The sequence below is a fragment of the Macrobrachium rosenbergii genome, chromosome 18 (assembly GCF_040412425.1).
Source record: "Macrobrachium rosenbergii isolate ZJJX-2024 chromosome 18, ASM4041242v1, whole genome shotgun sequence".
In the NCBI taxonomy this organism is placed as follows: Eukaryota; Metazoa; Arthropoda; class Malacostraca; order Decapoda; family Palaemonidae; genus Macrobrachium; species Macrobrachium rosenbergii.
This window is the reverse complement of record NC_089758.1, coordinates 27,314,234-27,334,125: the sequence shown is the minus strand read 5'-3', so window position 1 is coordinate 27,334,125 and position 19,892 is coordinate 27,314,234. Positions and strand designations below refer to the sequence as shown.

General features: G+C 35.2%; 1 protein-coding gene across 4 annotated transcripts in view; it reads left to right on the top strand.

Annotated features, from left to right (window-relative positions):
* LOC136848227 (serine-rich adhesin for platelets-like) overlaps positions 1–19,892 on the top strand; it is a 77,343-nt gene that overhangs the window by 19,604 nt on the left and 37,847 nt on the right. For 2 of the 4 annotated variants that reach the window (XM_067120578.1, XM_067120577.1), the window contains exon 2: positions 8,332–8,365. The exons of the other annotated variants lie outside the window; for them this stretch is intronic. The gene's annotated coding sequence lies outside the window, so the exon portion shown is untranslated. The remainder of the gene's footprint in view (positions 1–8,331; positions 8,366–19,892) is intronic. 4 annotated transcript variants of the gene reach the window in all.

Below are 19,892 nucleotides of genomic sequence, written 5' to 3'. Positions count from 1 at the left end.
TTTTAATGTGCGAGCATCCGTGTGGGTATGTAAATGGTACGTATGCAGGATAAAAAATGCACTCTAAAAAAGATACCCTTCATTAAACAGTCAAGTGCGTTTACATTTTTGTGTCACTTTCAGAGAGAGAGAGAGAGAGAGAGAGAGAGAGAGAGAGAGAGAGAGAGAGAGAGAGAGAGAGACCTACCTACTAAGCTTAAATGCTACGTTGTACGGACACTTGTGTCTCCAAGTGTTTGGGTACAGCCTCGCACCGTAATATCATTGTTCTCGTTACGAGAGGAAATGGTGAAATATATCTTTCGGCTTGTGCAAGTGTTCGTGTTCAAATGTTCTCTTCCTATGGTGCAAGAAGCCTCGAGAGGCATCTCGGTCAAGACACAAACGAGAAACGTTAAGTAACAGCTCTTTTCCATGAAATTTTAACTGAAATTCTTCAATTGGTTGACTTCTTTTTCCGAGTTCAAATTTCCTGTTGTGCATCAGTTTATGGCAAGGGTGTGCTATGCGTGTAGGAAATTGCTTTGTTTGTTGTTTATTTAGTTGCTTATTCTGTGTTTTCTCAATCTATAACATATATAAATACATTTATATATATATATATATATATATATATATATATATATATATATATATATATATATATACATATACATACATACACACACATACATAAGCCCATGCACGCACATAGAAACGCTATCTAGTAAACTTTATACATGAGTCCCTTTCTACCAAAAAACTTCCAAGTAATATATATATATATACATACATAATATGCATACACATATATGTACATAAATACAAACATATATAAAAGATATAATATATATATATATATATATATATATATATATATATATATATATATATATACATATACATACATACATATATATATAATCTCACTTGATCCACTAAGCCCATCACCTCTTCCAACGTAAGCTCTTATTTAATCACCTCCCCCGCGGGTGGTAATAACAACAACTACTTTCCCTTTGTTCGAAGACCGAGTTTTTGTCCGAGAGATAAAAAAAAAACAAAAACAACGTGGAATAAAGACAAATCCACTTAGGTTCTGCTGCTGCAGGATATGTAAACTTGTTCGCAAACTGGTAATCATCATCTCGGGAGGTGAGTCACTTTTGGGGAAGCTGAGCTGAGCAGATGTTGCTTCCCCTCAAGACATGCTTCTTCTAAATATGCATTTGACGTGTGCTTGTATGTATGTATTTGTGTATGTGTATGTATACATTCATATATATATATATAATATATATACATATATATTGTAATATATATATTTATACATATGTATGTATATATATATATATATATATATATATATATATATATATATATATATATATATATATATATATATATATATATATATATATATATATATATATATATATATATATATGCAGGGAGAGGGAATCATCTACCCTCAGTTTGAGTGTGGCAGTCAATACTATCTTGTTTTTATCTATCTACCTATCTATATATATACATTATATATATATATAATATATAATATATATATATATATATATATATATATATGTATATATATATATATATATATATATATATATATATATATATATATATATATATATACAGTACATACACGTACATACTATACACATTGTTTCAACACAAGCGTGTGCGTGGACGCATGCGTGCACATGTGTATGGTTTCTTCCTTGTCCACCCACTCCTAACTACACATACAAACGCATATACTCGTAACACAGTTCCTTCACACAGTTTCCCCTTTCTTTCATCGCTACTTCCTCTCTAAACTACATTCATTCCTCTATATGCTTTTAATGTTTGCATCATTAGTCGCTTGTCATAAGGTTTCGCAAGTCACTACAATCCAATTCCTTTTATTTTTTTTAATGAAGTAACTAAAAGGACCGACGATGTTTATCGTAGTTTTTTTTTTTTTTTAATGAACTGCGAATACCCTAAGTCATTGTGGTTTAATGGTAAGTGGGGGAAAAAATTCGAGTTTTGTTTGATTTTATATTCTCGAGTCATTCTTTGACATTTTTGTCCGTAATATTCGGCTTACTTCGTTATATCTTCCTTTCGGGCAGTTTTACGCAACGCGGTTCTTATGACACACACACACACACACACACACAAACTCGGCGTATAAATTTGTGGACACGTTACGCCCAGGGAGATTTCATTCTAGACTCAGCCAATAAAGGATGACATGAGAAATGGTTCCTGTACTTGTTTAATTACTGCGGGACTTCCTTTTATGAAGAAGGGGTGAGAAAAAGTCGCGTGTGAATATACAAATTATTAACGTGTATAACAGGTATGTATGTATGTGTATATATATATATATATATATATGTATTTATATATATATAAATATAATATATACATACATATATATATACATATATACATACATACATACATTTATATTATATATATATATATATATATATATATATATATATATATATATATATAATTATATATATATATATATATATATATATATATATATATATATATATATATATATATACATATACATTATTTATTTATTTCTGCTCCAGTCCTTCCTCACTCCAAACTCCCCAAAACAAGCCATCCATTTAGTTACTTTTCCATCCTGTTTTTTTCTTCTTTTTTTTTTTTTGTGACCATAAGAAATGTTTTTACTGTCGCGCCTAAGTACCCACGTATCCACTTCCTATAGTTTTGCAAGAATAGTAGGCGCTCGTTGGTTGCTCAGTGACGGGAGGTTTTTTTTTTTTTGTTTTGTTTTTTTTTTACTTGGAGATCTTGCCTTGTGAATTTTTTGTTTGTGGTACTTGCTCATTTTTTTTTATTTTGTCTTTTCATTAGTAAAGAAACGATTGCGTTTGCAGCGTCATAAACTTTTTATTTTTGTATTAAATAATTAAAATCATAGTGGTATCTCATGTATGTCATTAATTTTTATTTATTTATTAATAGATTGATAACTTTCCTCGATAATTTTCACTTTGCTGCGACATCCGTTCAATTACGAACACGTAACAAATCGGTATGTACGAGAGAGAGAGAGAGAGAGAGAGAGAGAGAGAGAGAGAGAGAGAGAGAGAGAGAGAGAGAGAGAGAGAGAGACTGGCCGTTAAAGAACAGTTTTCCAGAAGAAAAGGCGGTTGGGGAGGGGTTCCAGGAAGGACGGTTCCAGGTCTCCCGTGAGAGGATGGCTGAGGGGGGAGGGGGGAGTCCCGGTAGGCGTCACTGGAAGAGGAGCCTTTTCAATTCAAAGGAAGCACAGAGTCAGCAGCCTTGAGGGTTGCAAGGAACCACCCCCGGCCACCCCTACTAGGTACACCCAGGTGCCCACCTGGTACCTGGGAGTACCTGTCTCTCCGAACATGGTAACTATGTCGAAAGCAATTCGACTTTTGATCTCTGTCGTGACGTCACTGAACGACGGTCCAAAAGATGCTATTATTATTATTATACGTTTTTAAACGTTTTCATCAAGACTTTTTTTGGTCCCGAGGGATTTCGGCGACGTGTAGCAATGATACGGTAACGATCAACTCTGTTCGTTCGCCGTTAAACTGGCGGATTTTTTTTTTTTTTTTTTTTTTTTTTTATCTTTTCCGTTGACGATACTCGCGATGACCTTTCAGGGTTAGAGGCGCGCGGGTATTGTTTCTCACCTGAGAGAAACGATACTGTTTCTCACCTGAGAGAAACGATACTGTTTCTCACCTGAGAGAAACGATATTGTTTCTCACCTAAGAGAAACGATATTGTTTCTCACCTGAGAAAAACGATATTGTTTCTCACCTAAGAGAAACGATATTGTTTCTCACCTGAGAGAAACGATATTGTTTCTCACCTAAGAGAAATGATATTGTTTCTCACCTGAGAGAAACGATATTGTTTCTCACCTGAGAAAAAGATATTGTTTCTCACCTAAGAGAAACGATATTGTTTCTCACCTGAGAGAAACGATATTGTTTCTCACCTAAGAGAAACGATATTGTTTCTCACCTGAGAGAAACGATATTGTTTCTCACCTAAGAGAAATTATATTGTTTCACACCTGAGAGAAACGATAGTGTTTCTCACCTGAGAAAAACGATATTGTTTCTCACCTGAGCGAAACGGTATTGTTTCTCACCTGAGAGAAACGGTACTGTTTCCCACCTGAGAGAAACGGTATTATTTATCACCTGAGAAAAACGGTACTGTTTCCCACCTGAGAGAAACGGTATTATTTATCACCTGAGAAAAACGGTACTGTTTCCCACCTGAGAAAAACGGTAGGCTACTGTTTCCCACCTGAGAGAAACGGTATTATTTATCACCTGAGAGAAATGGTATCGTTTCTCACCTGAGAGAAACGGTATTGTTTCATGCCTTTGAGAAACGATATTGTTTCTCACCTGAGAGACGCTGTATTGTTTCTCACCTGAGAGAAACGATATTGTTTCTCACCTGAGAGAAACGATTTTCTTTCTTACCCGAGAGAAACGGTGTTGTTTCTCACTGTTTCTCACCTGAGAGAAACAGTATTGTTTCACACCTGAGAAAAACGATATTACTCCGCTCTGAGGAAGGATGTTGCGATTGCCCTTCGTGATGTTGCGATAGCATCTCTCTCAAAAAGTTTATCGCAAATTCTTTTTCGTTCACTGCTTAAGATTACGCGGATTTCTCTTGGAGTAAAGAGCCCGTGCAAGTGTAATACTTCCTTACTCTAAAACAAAACAAATGAAACATCATCACTATTAACAGAATTCCTGACTGAGTGACTCACCTTTTCGCGAAGGAGTCGAATGAGACTCGCTTGGATATAGGCGTTAGCGAACGGACCGTGTCCTTGAACTGCGTTTAAATTTGGGATGAGAGAGAGAGAGAGAGAGAGAGAGAGAGAGAGAGAGAGAGAGAGAGAGAGATTTAGGTACACTGTCATCACGCAATTAAAGATTAATGAGCGGCAGATTGATAGAGGGGGATAATTGATAAGACATATTTTTGTCACAACAGCAACGGTCAACGAGAGAGAGAGAGAGAGAGAGAGAGAGAGAGAGAGAGAGAGAGAGAGAGAGAGAGAGAGAGAGAGAGAGAGAGAGAGAGATTTCTTAAGTAAATTGTTATCAAACAGGCAAGGATTAGCGAGGAGGAAATAGAGATAGAGGGAGATAATTGATACGGTATACTGCTGACACATTACCAACGGCCAACGAGAGAGAGAGAGAGAGAGAGAGAGAGAGAGAGAGAGAGAGAGAGAGAGAGAGAGAGAGAGAGAGAGAGAGAGTTTGCAGATTGTGCCAAGTGTCTGTTTTTATTATGCAACTGAACGTCAAAATGGAAACAGGCAAGAGAGATTAATCGTAAACTGCTACACATAGCAAAGATCGTTAGAGAGAGAGAGAGAGAGAGAGAGAGAGAGAGAGAGAGAGAGAGAGAGAGAGAGAGAGAGAGAGAGAGCTAAACTTTTGCGCTTGAAAAAAGATCAGATAAAATGTCCAGTTCTGTTCCTTACCTCAAAATTCAGCCACTGACCTGAATTTTGTTAGAAACTTCCATCTTTTAGCTTTTATATTTTTTTTTCTCGAGACGCTAAATGACCCCAAAGGTACATGACTTTTTTTTTTGCCATGGCTCCCATAAAACACAATTACGTGAGACTGGAACTTGCCGTTGTTAAAACGAATTTTTTTTTTTTACGTTACGTTACGTTTACACAAATGCTCATATACGATTAATCTTGACGCGACAGAGTTCCAATTCCGTTTACGTAAAAAAAATTACCTAATAACTTATAATCTGCAATAAGAAAATTTGCTGTGGTTCATACGATTTTTTTTTTTTTTACTTTACGGTACGTTAACACAAATGCTTATATAAGATTAATCTTGATTCGGCTGAGTTCCAATTCCGTTTACGTAAAAGAAAAAATAAAAGTAAAAAAACTACCAAGTTACGTATAACCTACAATAAGATCATTTTACATTCCTGCAGCAGAGCAAGTTCCTTGTCGCTTTCAGAATCCAGTTGCTAACCTTCTTTTCAAGAATTTGGTCAGTTAAGGTCAGACAGTTTAGAGATGACAAATTCACGCTAAAAAAAAATTTTTTTTTTTGTTTTTTTTAGGGGTATTAATGGAATTACATGCGAGGTTAATTTCTTTATTAGTTTCAAAGTCTCCATCGAGAATGGCTTTGTGAGAATTGACTGACAATAAAAATAAAAAAGAAAAATATAGAATGAAACTACTGTACCACACTGTAACCTAAAGCAACGCCTAAGATACTAAGATTTCGGCAGTTCTTTAAATATCATAAGTTATATATATATATATATATATATATATATATATATATATATATATATATATATATATATATATATATCGCAAACTGGTGTTTATGCTTCAAATTATCGATTTATTCTTTCATTTCCTTAATTCAATTTCAATTGTGATTTAGGTATCTTCTGCGTCTCTCTTATTCTACTTTCATACATTTCACTTTTTATTCCTGGGAAGGTCGCATCTCTCAATTAGCTTGATTTTCAAGATGGTGCCTTATAATACAAGTTTTTTACAAGTAACAGAAAATAAGGGGTACCTAATATATCTTTCCCTTATGCTGTTTCGACTCTGAGCGATTTGAAGATTATCTTCCCATAACTTTAGGACACACTTGGAACATGATCAAGAGAAGATGAAGAAAAATTATTTGAACCCATTTGTACCCCGTGTTCCCTGTGGGTATAGTACCACACACCAGCACTGAATATTCTCTCTCTCTCTCTCTCATCGGCTTTAAACTGAGGACTGCGAAACTCATGAAATGGAACAGAACCAATCTCTCTCTCTCTCTCTCTCTCTCTCTCTCTCTCTCTCTCTCTCATCGGCTTTATAACTGCAGAGTACTAACCTCATGGAAGGGTACTGAATTTAATTTATCGTGGGGAGGGGGGGGGGGTTCCAAACACTGGGTTTCATCCAGGAACACGCTAAATTCTTGTAGTTGTAACAAATATCAGAATAGAAGAGATAGAATAGAAGATGAAAATTAGGCGAAAGGCCAAGCGCTGGGACCCATGAGGCCATCCAATGCTGAAACAGAAGTTGACAGTAGAAACGTCTGAAGGGTGTAAGAGGAGGAAAACCTCGCAGCTGCTCTATGAATCAACTGTTAGGAGAGGGCGGAAAGTCAGATGGAAGAAAGAGAATATGAACGGAGGGACAGTAAAAGGACGCTGCAAAGAACCCTGAAGTCATGTCTACAGTGCACCAATGAGGTGCACTGATGGTACTAACCCCCTAAAGGGAGATGCAACAAATATCAAAATTAAACAGTTCCACTGGTTTATAAACAGTAATCTCATCTCACGAGTTACAGATTACCTTTTTGGCTGTTTACATTCAGGTTAACACAATCTAAAGAACCACAATCCTGACCCTTCTTATCTTTTCGGTGGGTTATTCCCAGACTCTTCTGATGAACCAGAACCGAGCACTTTATTAAGACTCGGGGAGGTTCATTCAAGAGACTCCTTCAAAATACTTTTTTTTTTTTATCTTATCGAGCTAAACAAAACAAACGAAACTGGCCGATCGCTATAAACAAACACATGGGGAGTAATGAGGCGAATGCTTTGTTTGAAGAGATGGCCATTCGGTATACTACTGTGTACCCCCCCTCCAGTCGCCCGTGTAACAGATATACCCAGTAGTTTGTTGTTGTGGGTAGCCGAGCGAAGCTGCGGGTCTCCCGGTATTCCGAAGCTCGGCGAACCTCTCTGCTCGAATCTTTTGATCGAATCAGCTCGGAATTTTGAGTTTTTCAATTTTTTTTTTCCAGAGTTCATGTTTCAATTTTTTTTTTTTTTTTTTGATGGGGCTTTGCATTTGTCTGAATCACAGCTGCGTGCTGAAGTTATTTACTGGTCAAGTTGTTCTTATTATCATCATTATTTAATTTCCAATTTCTTCTTCTTTGATTGCTGTTTTTTGACTCTCTAAGAATGAGATTAAAAAGAATTCGAATTCATACATATATTCATTTCTTAATAACATTTCTAATTCATTTACATTCATTTCCTAAATATGAATTAGACTTCAATTATATTCAGTTGTTAATATGAATTGTAATTCATTTACATTTATTCTTAATACGAACTCGAATACATTTAAAGATATACACTTCTCAATAAGAATTTCAATTCAGGTATATTCAGTCTTTAAAAAAAATTTAAATTCATTAAAATCCATTTCCCCTCTTTCCATGAATTCCCCATCCTGCGGACGTGTCATCACTCTTTAACATCATACAGATAAGACCTTACTCGCCGCTGCCCTTTGGAATTTGTAAGTATAACATTAATAATTCTTGTTAGTCTTAGCCTATATGAAAGCAAACCTGACGCTGTTGTTGTGGTGAAACTACAAGTTGATAACTTATATTTTGTTATTTGGAAAATTATTAATAATTCATATTTATCATTCGTGTCACCAACCTGACTTCTGTAAGTGATTGTCACGTTATTCACTTTGGATTTTGAATTTGATAATTATTTTATTTCACGTCTTTACATCTTTTTCCTCATAAGTTCATTGTTTATCATTGTTGCTATTTTTAATCATCATTTATTTACTTATAACTACCAAGTTTATCAGTTTACCATTCCTTCATTAATCGCTACTACTTTATTCGTTACACAAGCGTTGAAGCGATCTTTTTTTTTTATGTTTATGTTGGTACATGTTTTTAGAAACGGCTTCTTTACCAATTAAATTTTTCACTTAATTAAACAATTTTAACCTTTCCTTATACAGCTGTTTACTTAGATAATGCTCTGGTATTTGTTAAATAACTACTAATAACAATGTGCATTAGTATTTATGAAATTATATCATTTATATATATAGATATCACTCCGTGAGAAACATTTGATTAAGCCTTCATCTTATTACAAATTATACTAATCACTTATGAACATTTCAAGGGTCAATGACCCTAATAACTATTGTGACATGAGTCTGAATGCCAAATCTGCAATCGATTAGCAAGTTATTTTTTTAAGAAGGTTATTATCTAACATAAACCCCCAACATATAAAAAAACAATATAACTGCATGGTAATCCGGTAACATAACCGGATTACCACATGAACATGAGGTAACACGGTTACCATCTTGAGACTGCGAGTGTAATTATCGATGATGAAAGCAGCGACGCTTATAATGGTAGCGATGACATTTAAACTAACCGACGATTACTGGCACTCACTCTCTTCTGAGTCCATAGGTCCCGGAGAAGCCAGTAGGTGGCGGTGCCAGGCTGCCAAACGTACGACTCTCCCAGCACTGTGGGAGAGTTTACAAGGGTCATTACTCCCCCGGGGGGAAGGAGGAGGCCTGGTCCTACAACTTTCAATGAGATTTCAACCATATGGATGATTAAAACGAGACACGCACATGGTTTTCTGTGGAACCGTCTGGTTTATTGAAATAAAAGTGGTTTTAAGGACAAAAATGAATTTAAGGTACACGATTTTCAAGGATTACATAAAATAAAACAGGTTAGCCTAATCGGAAAGACAGAGTACGACTAACTTACATATATAAATATTTTATTTTTATATTTGTCTTCTTTTATTAAAAAAATTAGGGACACGTAAAAGTATACGTAAATAAATTAGATATTTCAAGAACTAGGCCTATTAAGCTGCTGTAGGTTAAGCACTTGTATCAGAATAAGTCAACATGTAAGTAAGATTTTGATTTAAGCCAAATCATGTATTCCAGAATACTGTAAAATTTATATTAAAAATGAAAGTTAATTCAAGAAGCACAAAACACGAGAAATATGAAATTTTATCTGGGGAGATTTCGCGATTTGAGGTTTCGTGGAAATAGAATAGTACCATGAGCTTATTAGGCAATAGTGCATGATCAATTCTGACACATTATACACGAACGAGAGAGAGAGAGAGAGAGAGAGAGAGAGAGAGAGAGAGAGAGAGAGAGAGAGAGAGAGAGAGAGAGAAATTAATAAGCAGTTTATGAGAGTATTATATACCGGATTTGTCGATAATTAAAATATAATATACATATACACATTTACACAAAATATATATATATATATATATATATATATATATATATATATATATATATATATATATATATATATATATAAATTATATACAGTATAGATAGATAAACAGATTGATAGATAGAGATATATAACCCTTTCGAAATACTCATCAAAATCAGTAAATCAAGTCTTAGTGTATCTGTGGTTTGTGGCCAACTTCTACTTTTACAAGCGCGAGTCAGCGTCGGCGTTGTTATTGAAATCTTTTATCTCCGGCTTCAGTTGCTGGTACAAAGGTCTGTGTTGAGAGAGAGAGAGAGAGAGAGAGAGAGAGAGAGAGAGAGAGAGAGAGAGAGAGAATATAATGTTTATCAGTACTCAAGGATGCTGTGTGTTTTGTTATCTACTTAACGCAGGATAGCCGATAAACAAATTCTTTGCTACCGTATAGATCATGTTGTTCAACTGATGGCATTATAAAGAAAGGCTAATCGACTTATTAACTAACGGATTCACAACCGTTTGCCGTCGTTAAAGGTTTACAGTTTGTAAAAGGTGAGGACAAACTGATAAATTTCACTGAAATGTTAAAAATAAAATGAATGAGATGTTAAGTTTGTGTGTGAATTGGGCTATCTGTATGGCTCGTGCTTTGTTAACCCAAGTTTTTAACGTCAAGATACGATTATCTAGGGAGGATGCTTTGATAGCGTAAAGATATGATTATCTTGGGGAGAGACGCTGTTTCGTAAACACAAGAAAAGTGAGATTTGAAGCTACAGTGATTATTCAGGTCTCAAATTACAGAATATTTTATTAAACGTAAAGCTTTAACAGGCCGTTCGGAGTTTACACTGCATGAATCAAATAGTGTGACAGACAACTGAAAAATAAACTGGAGTTGGAGTGAATATATCTTTTTGACCTTTTAAGGAAGAATGTCTGAAAAGTCGATTGTCACTGTCATATGTCTCTCTCTCTCTCTCTCTCTCTCTCTCTCTCTCTCTCTCTCTCTCTCTCTCTCTCTCTCTCTCATACAGACGTGGTAAACATATAAAAATTTCCAATTTTTGTTTTTCAACCAAATTTCATGCTTTCCGTAACTGTGTCCTACGACCATCGCCCCCCCCCCTCCCCCAACAACTCCTCTCTCTCTCTCTCTCTCTCGCACACAAACACACAATAACACATATGGTATATCCGTAACTATTTATGAATTCCCAATTTTTTTTAAACCAAAATTTTAAGCAACCTGTAACCTCGCAGCTACAAAGTCTTCCCCAATCTCTCTCTCTCTCTCTCTCTCTCTCTCTCTCTCTCTCTCTCTCTCTCTCTCTCTCTCTCTCTCTCTCTCTCCCTCCAGTGCCAAGGTAGGGAAAAAAGCTTTGGAAAAGACTGTTTTGACATTTTAAATCTCTTCATAAAAAAAAAAGACGGGGAAGAGAGAATATCCATAAATGGCTACTTGAAAACCCCCCCCTCTAAAAAAATTTACATACAAAGATAGGATGTAATCATATACAAAACGACCTCGAAAGAAAATAATACTTCGAACTATAAAGTCTTTAGTGGGTCCTGGTTATACGGTTCCCAAAACATTCAGCGAGGAGGAGGAGGAGGAGGAGGAGGAGGAGGAGGAGGAGGAGGAGGAGGAGGAGGAGGAACCTCCTTCCTGAAGAGGAGAGAGAGAGAGGTGATGTTCCCGATGTTCCCTCCTCACCACGTGTTTCCGCCTTCCCCGTATTCTCCCTTTGATGCGTTTCCTTTTCCCCTTAGGGAGGATACTTCAGGGAGATACGCTGTTGCTATTTTGGAGCCTCCTCTCCCTCGCCTGGCCTTGAAAGGGGAGACGCCTCTACGTAGGGGTCGGAGGAAATGTGTGTGTGTGTGAGAGAGAGAGAGAGAGAGAGAGAGAGAGAGAGAGAGAGAGAGAGAGAGAGAGAGAGAGAGGTTCTTGTTCGCAATATCCCTCTTGGAGTCGATGGTAGAGGGTAGATGTCGGGATTTGGGGGGAAGGAGAGAGAGAGAGAGAGAGAGGACTCACGTCAGAAGTTCTTGTTCAACTATCCCTCTTGGACTCTATGGTAAAAGAGAGAGAGAGAGAGCTCATGTCAAAAGTTCTCGTTCGCATTATTCCTCCTGGAGTCGATGGTAGGAAGTAGAGAGAGAGAGAGAGAGAGAGAGAGAGAGAGAGAGAGAGAGAGAGAGAGATGAAGGTTTGATGTTACAAAGGATCCATTGACCATAGATTCTTGCTGCGTTTTATATATATGCATACACATATGCGTTTATAGAGAACATGACTACACACAACATATCGATTCGCTCGTCCACTGTTACCGTTGTTGCAACGGAAGTGGCTAAAATGGCAGTTGCAACCGAAAAGCGCTGACGTCATTGGCGGTCACTCCCGGTTAACTGTAAGATACGATTTTCTGAGCAAAATCTCATATAAAAAAAAAAAAAAAAGCAGTGCGACAGGATTCTTAGAGCAAAATTTCATAAAATAAAAACAGCAATCTTGAAATAGAAGATGCCAATTCAAACCCACCAACACCTTTCTATAATAATAATAATAATATAATAATAATAATAATAATAATAATAATAATAATAATAATAATAATAATAATAATAATAATAATAATAAATCCTAAAAGCCTGAGTCTTGATATGGAGAAACAAATTCACAAGTATGTATGGGTATATTATTATATATACAGAGAGCTTTCATGAATCTGTTCGAACAGATTTCCGAAAGCTCTCTGTACAGATTTATTTTTAAATATATGTACACATACACAACTGTGGATTTCTTTCTCCAATAATAATAATAATAATAATAATGTTACATACTCTTAAAGAACAAGCCGAATATACCATTTACTTACTAAATAAAGAAACTAAGAATATAAAACAGTTAAGCACAAAACAAAATACTAAGCAAAGATACATAAAACGTACACAAAAAAGGACTTAAATAATTTTAATTTCCCTTGCGCTTCCCCTCAAGATACAGCGACGCCAGCAGGAGTTATTCAATCAATCATCTTCGCGTCACGTCATAAAAAGGGCGGAGTGACGTTAGGAGGGAGTAGTCGCATTCTTCATGAAGAGCTAAAAACCGATGAAATGACAAAAATGCACTCCGAAGTATTACCACACGGAAAAAAGTTATTTTTATTCACTAATTCACATTATATGGTGAGTGAAATTATCTGGAACATGTCACTCTGGATTGTACTTTGTTATATTGTACCGTTTGTCGTTTCTGTAAGCAGTATGAACATTAATCTTAAGAATTACTTTCCTTAGTGTTTTTTATATAATATTTACCGTAAATACAATGTAGTTAATTATAATACATTTTATTGCTTATTGGCGTGTGTCTTTTTACCTCTACAATTTGAGGAAATTCGTGTATAAGAATCGTGAGTTATTTTCAAAGTAATTAATTTGCATTAACAAATAAAATGTATATACATACATATACATTTTATTTTAATATACATTACATTTGTAAATATATATATATATATATATATATATATATATATATATATATTTACCATAAATACAATGTACTTAATCGTAATTAATTTTTGCTTACTGGCGTGTCTTTATCTCTACAATTTGAGGAAATTCGTGTAAAAGAATCGTGAGTTATTTCAAAGTATTCAATGTATATTACAAACAAAATGTGTATATATATATATATATATATATATATATATATATATATATATATATATATATATATATGTGTGTGTGTGTGTGTATATGCATCTTATTTGTTAATACACATTAATTACTTTGAAAATAGCGAACGATTTTTTTTACACGAATTTCCTCAAATTGTAGAGATAAAAAGACACACGACAGTAAGCAATAAAATGCATTATGATTAACTACATTGTATTATGGTAAATATTATATAAAATACTACGGAAACTACATTGTATTTATGGCAAATATTGTATAAATACTAAGGAAAGTAATTCTAAGATTAATGTCTATACTTATTACAAAAACGACAACCGGTACACTGTAATAAAACAATTCAGAATGACATACTCCCGATAAACTGACTCATCATATAATGCAAATTACTGAATAAAAATAACTCTTTTTCCCTGTGATTTTTCCATTTCTTGAAAAGTAAATTCAAACTCGCTAAGAAATATGCCCCCGAAAATAATGATACACCAACGGACCGGCATAAAAAGAAACCGCTAATTAGACCAAGGCCAAGATGATAATAAATAAGTAGGGTAACTGGTCGTAAGTTCCACTGTCTGTTATCTGTTATCTTGTTCTGTAATTTCTTTGATTGCCTCATTTTGTTTGCAAGGCCAACAATTTAAATAAGTACATGCATCAGGTAAAATTACTGACATACGCAATACATTGTCTAGAGAACAAATATTAATAAAATATTAATTAAATACATTGGTCACTCGAACATTCACACTTTAAATCTTTGCCGACAGACTTTGATACGTAAGTTAAAGTTAAGTATACGTATATACTTAAATACATATATCAGGTAAAATTACCACCATATACAATATATTGTCAAAATAATAAAAATTTATACTTTAAATCTTCGCCGACAGACTTTGATACGTATATACTTAAATACATACATCCGGTACAATTACCGTCATACACAATACATTGTCAAAATAATAAAAATTACATTGGTCACTCGTACATTAATAGTTTAAATGCTGACTTATGAATGAACCCCTTGGCAGAAAGCTCCCATACAGTAGCAAATATTAAAGTATACGTAAATTCTTTACTAAGCCCGTATGTAATGTTTTGTACTGGTAGATGACTCTCTCCAACAAGATGTTTAACGTGATATAAGTAACGTGACCTTTTTGGTCATGTTGAAACCGCCACTGTTAATGAAATGAAGGTCAACAGAGTCTTGAACAGAAGTGGAGTGGAAATTCCTGTGGGATAAAGGAACTAACTGTAGAGTTTGCCCTTTACGAAATTCTGTATAAAACTCCGAGATTTTCTCGAGTAAAAAAAAAAAATACGTGAAAATATTTTTATTTACATATTTGGGCTCGTGCGGTATCGATTCTCAGCCACGAAGTTTTGAGAAAAATGAAATAAAAATCAAACAAAATAAAATAAAGAATGAAACTTTAAACCATAATATGATTTTTCTGTACTATGCAACTCTCCGAAGTTGACTTTTAAAAACTGCACTTGTTCTGTTTAATATTTAGCACAAATTACGTTAGCCTATAAACACTTTTTTTTTTTTTACCGTACCTCTAATAATGTTTACAATAATACCACATCAGTGACTGTAAACTCAATGTTGATTTCAGATCTCACTACTGCTGATAATGGTAAGCTTCTGCGACTTAATCTGTTGAATATTCATGCCGACATCATTTCGAAAACCGAAGTTAAAGTGAATAATCCAGCTCATTTTCCCCCTTTGAAATATTTCCAACACTGACATTTATTCATTTTCGAGTTCTAAGTGTTTAAATGAACATCTTTTACATTACCAATCCCAAGACACATACACACATATATTTACTGGCTCGTGTGAGTATATGTATATACAGTATGTATGTACAGTATACATACATACATATATATATATATATATATATATATATATATATATATATACACATATATATATATATATATATATGCATGTATGTTTGTGTATGTATGTGTGCGTATTCCGCGGTTACGTACACATGCGTATATATAAAGAGCCCATCTGTATGCATGCCTGTACACAAGCCACGAAAAGGTGTTATTTCATTCGTGAGCTGGGACCCTTATCTACACGTCTCATGATGTGACTACTAATTATATTCCACCGGGATGAGAGGGGCCCCTTATTTTTAGCGAGAGAGAGAGAGAGAGAGAGAGAGAGAGAGAGAGAGAGAGAGAGAGAGAGATTGCGTATACGATTTACTATACTTCAGGATATGAGTTTTGTTAAGGTAGGGCAAATAATAACAAGGTACAATTTTGTCAATATTTTTAAAAGTAAGGAAGGCCAAACAGTAACAAGATACAATTTTGTTAATATTCTTAAAAAGTTCATTTACTTCGTAAATTAACTCTTGGCATTTGGGTAAAGTTATCACAATACTGGCGAATGTGACAGCTCGCCGAAAGGGGTCAACATCATGCAGCGTCATTCTACAGAGAACGAATAAGGAAGAAGAATTGTGAATACAAAAGAAAGACTTGAATTGTTGGATAAAGACGAATAAATGATTAATCATATCTCATTATGCACAACATAGAATAACGGTCAAAATAGATATTTTCCTTCTATAGACATGAAGATTATAAAGTAAAAATAGTAAAAATATAAAAAACAAAGAAGTAAAACTACTTGTAACAAGAGGAGAAGATTGTTTGGTCAACTTTTTGATGCGCAGCGCAGATAATGGAAAGAGAGAGAGAGAGAGAGAGAGAGAGAGAGAGAGAGAGAGAGAGAGAGAGAGAGAGAAATAAGCACGTGCAGGGGGTGTCAGTCCCGTAATGGGAGTCATGTGTGAATAATGTTTCGGGGGGAGGGGGGCTTAATGGCTCACATTTTCGTTCATTTTTCAAACGACGTTCTAATGTGAGTAAACAAAACATGGCGGTTGACATGATAAGTCGTAAACAGAATATTTACAAACTTCATTTACTTGTTCATTGCTTTGTACTCCCACTCCCACAGAATTACGATCGAAAGGGATAATGAATGAACTGGAATAAAAATGTGCAGAATAATTTTTAACGACGCTAATTACAAGTTAGCAAAAAAAATATATATAAAATAACAAAACACAGCCAGACATGCGGCCTCCATTAAGCGTTGCGCGAACTTAATCATGAGAAAAATGCATGTGGTAATAATTAAACAGCTGCTCCACGGTGGGTGTCTAATCCAATCTCTCTCTCTCTCTCTCTCTCTCTCTCTCTCTCTCTCTCTCTCTCTCTCTCTCTCTCTCTCTCTCTCTCTCTCTCATACATAAACAGTCCCAATTAGCAGCAATCACATTTTTTCTTTTTATGAATGTGAAACAGTTCTTATAGGCCAATCTTCAGCAATATTTTCACAGCCTGTATACAAATGAACTTTCAGTGAAGTTATATTTATTTGAAACTCTTTTAATCTTCTAAAATAACGTTATAATATAACAATAATATTCTTTTTCTTACGAAATTATACTACTGGTAAAGAAGGCCGTTTTTTTCTTAGTTATATTCGTATACAATAACAATAATATAAATAGACAAGGACAAATGAAGCCATTTTCATTTAAGGATTAACGATTTTGCCCCGTATATATTTTATCACTTTTTCTCACTTGTTATGACCACTTATCCTAATTTCTCTCATTATCTCCCTTCTCGTTACTGTCTCTTGTTTTTGCGCCCGGCTCGTTGCTCAGTCTCATGTTGTCTTGTGTCTGTGTGTTTTTTTTTTTTTTTTTTTTTTTTTGCTGCTCTTGGGACTATCCGGATAGAAATGGTTTTTTGTATGACTTATATTGTTTAATTATTTACTCTCCCAAAGAAAGCTTTCTATACTTTTTTTACCGTTTCATCTTTTCCAATCATTATTAGGTGTTTAAGTACATTGCAGTTTCTGCCAAAAGATCACTTACATCTCACTGAATTCTCTGTTACTATGCTTATTTCTAGTCGTGCATTCCTACTGCAAAAAGTCAAGAAGAGCTCCGTGATGTGACCAAGCTCATGAAAAAAAAAAAAATTACGTAATGGTTTTCTTAAAGTGCGTTACCCGAAAAAAAGAAGACTCCCATTATCAAAGTACACAAGAGTCATTTTCATTAGACTGAAAGCTAGATATCAACCTTACCGACCTTGACGCTCTCGAAAATATGTGCGCATCAACATTTTGAGAAGATAATTCTCAGTCAATAGAGCTTAGTTTGCGTGAATACAGAATGGCGTTTCGGACCTAATCTACATTTCAGTTGCATTCTTTCTACCATTCTTTTTTTCCCTTCTTCGTGATGTCATATTTAACAATACGACGATCTCCGTCTCCGAATGATAAGTAAATAACGCCCGGTTTCAGCATTCGCGAAAGGAAGAATACTTATTTTATCAGAATAATAACGAGGTAATTCAACTCCGTACATCCTGCTTTGCTATTGTTTAAATCAAGGCCGGGATCTAGAGAGAGAGAGAGATAAAAAAATTCTTGATCCTCTTGTACGGACGCAGTCGATCTACAACGAACAACGACGGCGGGGTGGCGTGAACAGCAAATGCTCTAGATGAGATTTTACAAATTAAGACAGACTTCACCATCAGTGGGCGCCGTAATGTCTGTCTGTATGGCTGCTTTGTTTGTCTGGCTCTCTTCCGCACATACAGACAGACGTGTTATAGATGGCATGAGAATTTCCTTTTTTTTTTTTTTTTTTTCTAACCAAAACATGTCATTTGTAAGTGTTGTCTCTCTCTCTCTCTCTCTCTCTCTCTCTCTCTCTCTCTCTCTCTCAAACACAGACAAGGTAAATTTATAAAAATCTGCAAATTTTTAGCCTTTGACCAAAATTTCATGTCACCCATAACTGTGCTTTTCTCTCTCTCTCTCTCTCTCTCTCTCTCTCTCTCTCTCTCTCTCTCTCTCTCTCTCTCTCTCTCTCTCTCTCTCCATCACATACATACATGGCATGTACAATATATAAATTCCCAAACTTTCTGTTTTTAAACATTTCATGTCATCCGTAACTGTGGCGGGCCCCCTCCCTCGCCCCCCTCTCTCTCTCTCAATGAATATAGTCCCATAACCGCTCTGCATTTACCCAAAATTTCACGCTTCATACACTTTCACGGAGACAAGGTCCCTTCAACAAGATGTGTCAAAGACCCAATAATCCCCTACAGGAATCCAAAGCAGAGAATTGACTCCAATCTTCTTCGTGCGAATTCGTGTGCAGCACAGAAGATCCAAGCTACGCGCTCTATTAAGAGGAAAATTTGACTGACGTGGAAATGATTGCTTTATTGAATTCTCTTTCCCAAAGTGTATCTCTCGATAACCGTTGAATGAGAGGGTGTTTTTTTCTGCGTGTCATTTTCTCTTGAGTGAAATGATGGGCGTACTTTTTTTACATCGTGATTTTGGAAGTACTTTTTCATGAAACGGTAAACGGATATTTTTGTCATGAAACATTTTTATTAAAATGTTTATTATTAGCGATGTCGTTGATACTCAAAATTTTAGCTATTATGTTGATGGAAGCTACCAAAGAACAATAGAAATTCCTTCCTTTCTTTTCCTGGAATGAGTCTGAGTTTATCTTCAGAGTTTTCCTAGAGTTCTGACGTCATCATTATTTTTTTAATTCTACATAAAAGTGCGCCCACAGAGCACACAGACGGAATCATCTAGGAAAATTCTCTCTCTCTCTCTCTCTCTATCTCTCACACACACACTAATTAGTCTGTTAGTCTGCAAAAGGCGAGGTGTGGTTGTTGACTGTTTTGCATATAATGAAGTGTAGAGTACAGGAATACCAGCACGGTAAAAAATGCCAGATTGTGTAAAACGGTGCCTTCAGATAGTCTGGCCATGCAGAAGGAATGGGAGAAGATAAAACGGTGAAAAGGTACTTGACTCGTAGAGGGACACCTATAAAATGCACCGAGTCATGGTGTGGCTGAAAGATCTACTGTGTAGTGAAGACAGACAGATATAGTATCCTTTAAAAACAAAAAAATTAAACTACCAATGCTCCAAAAAGCTTTGAATAAAATGTACAACCT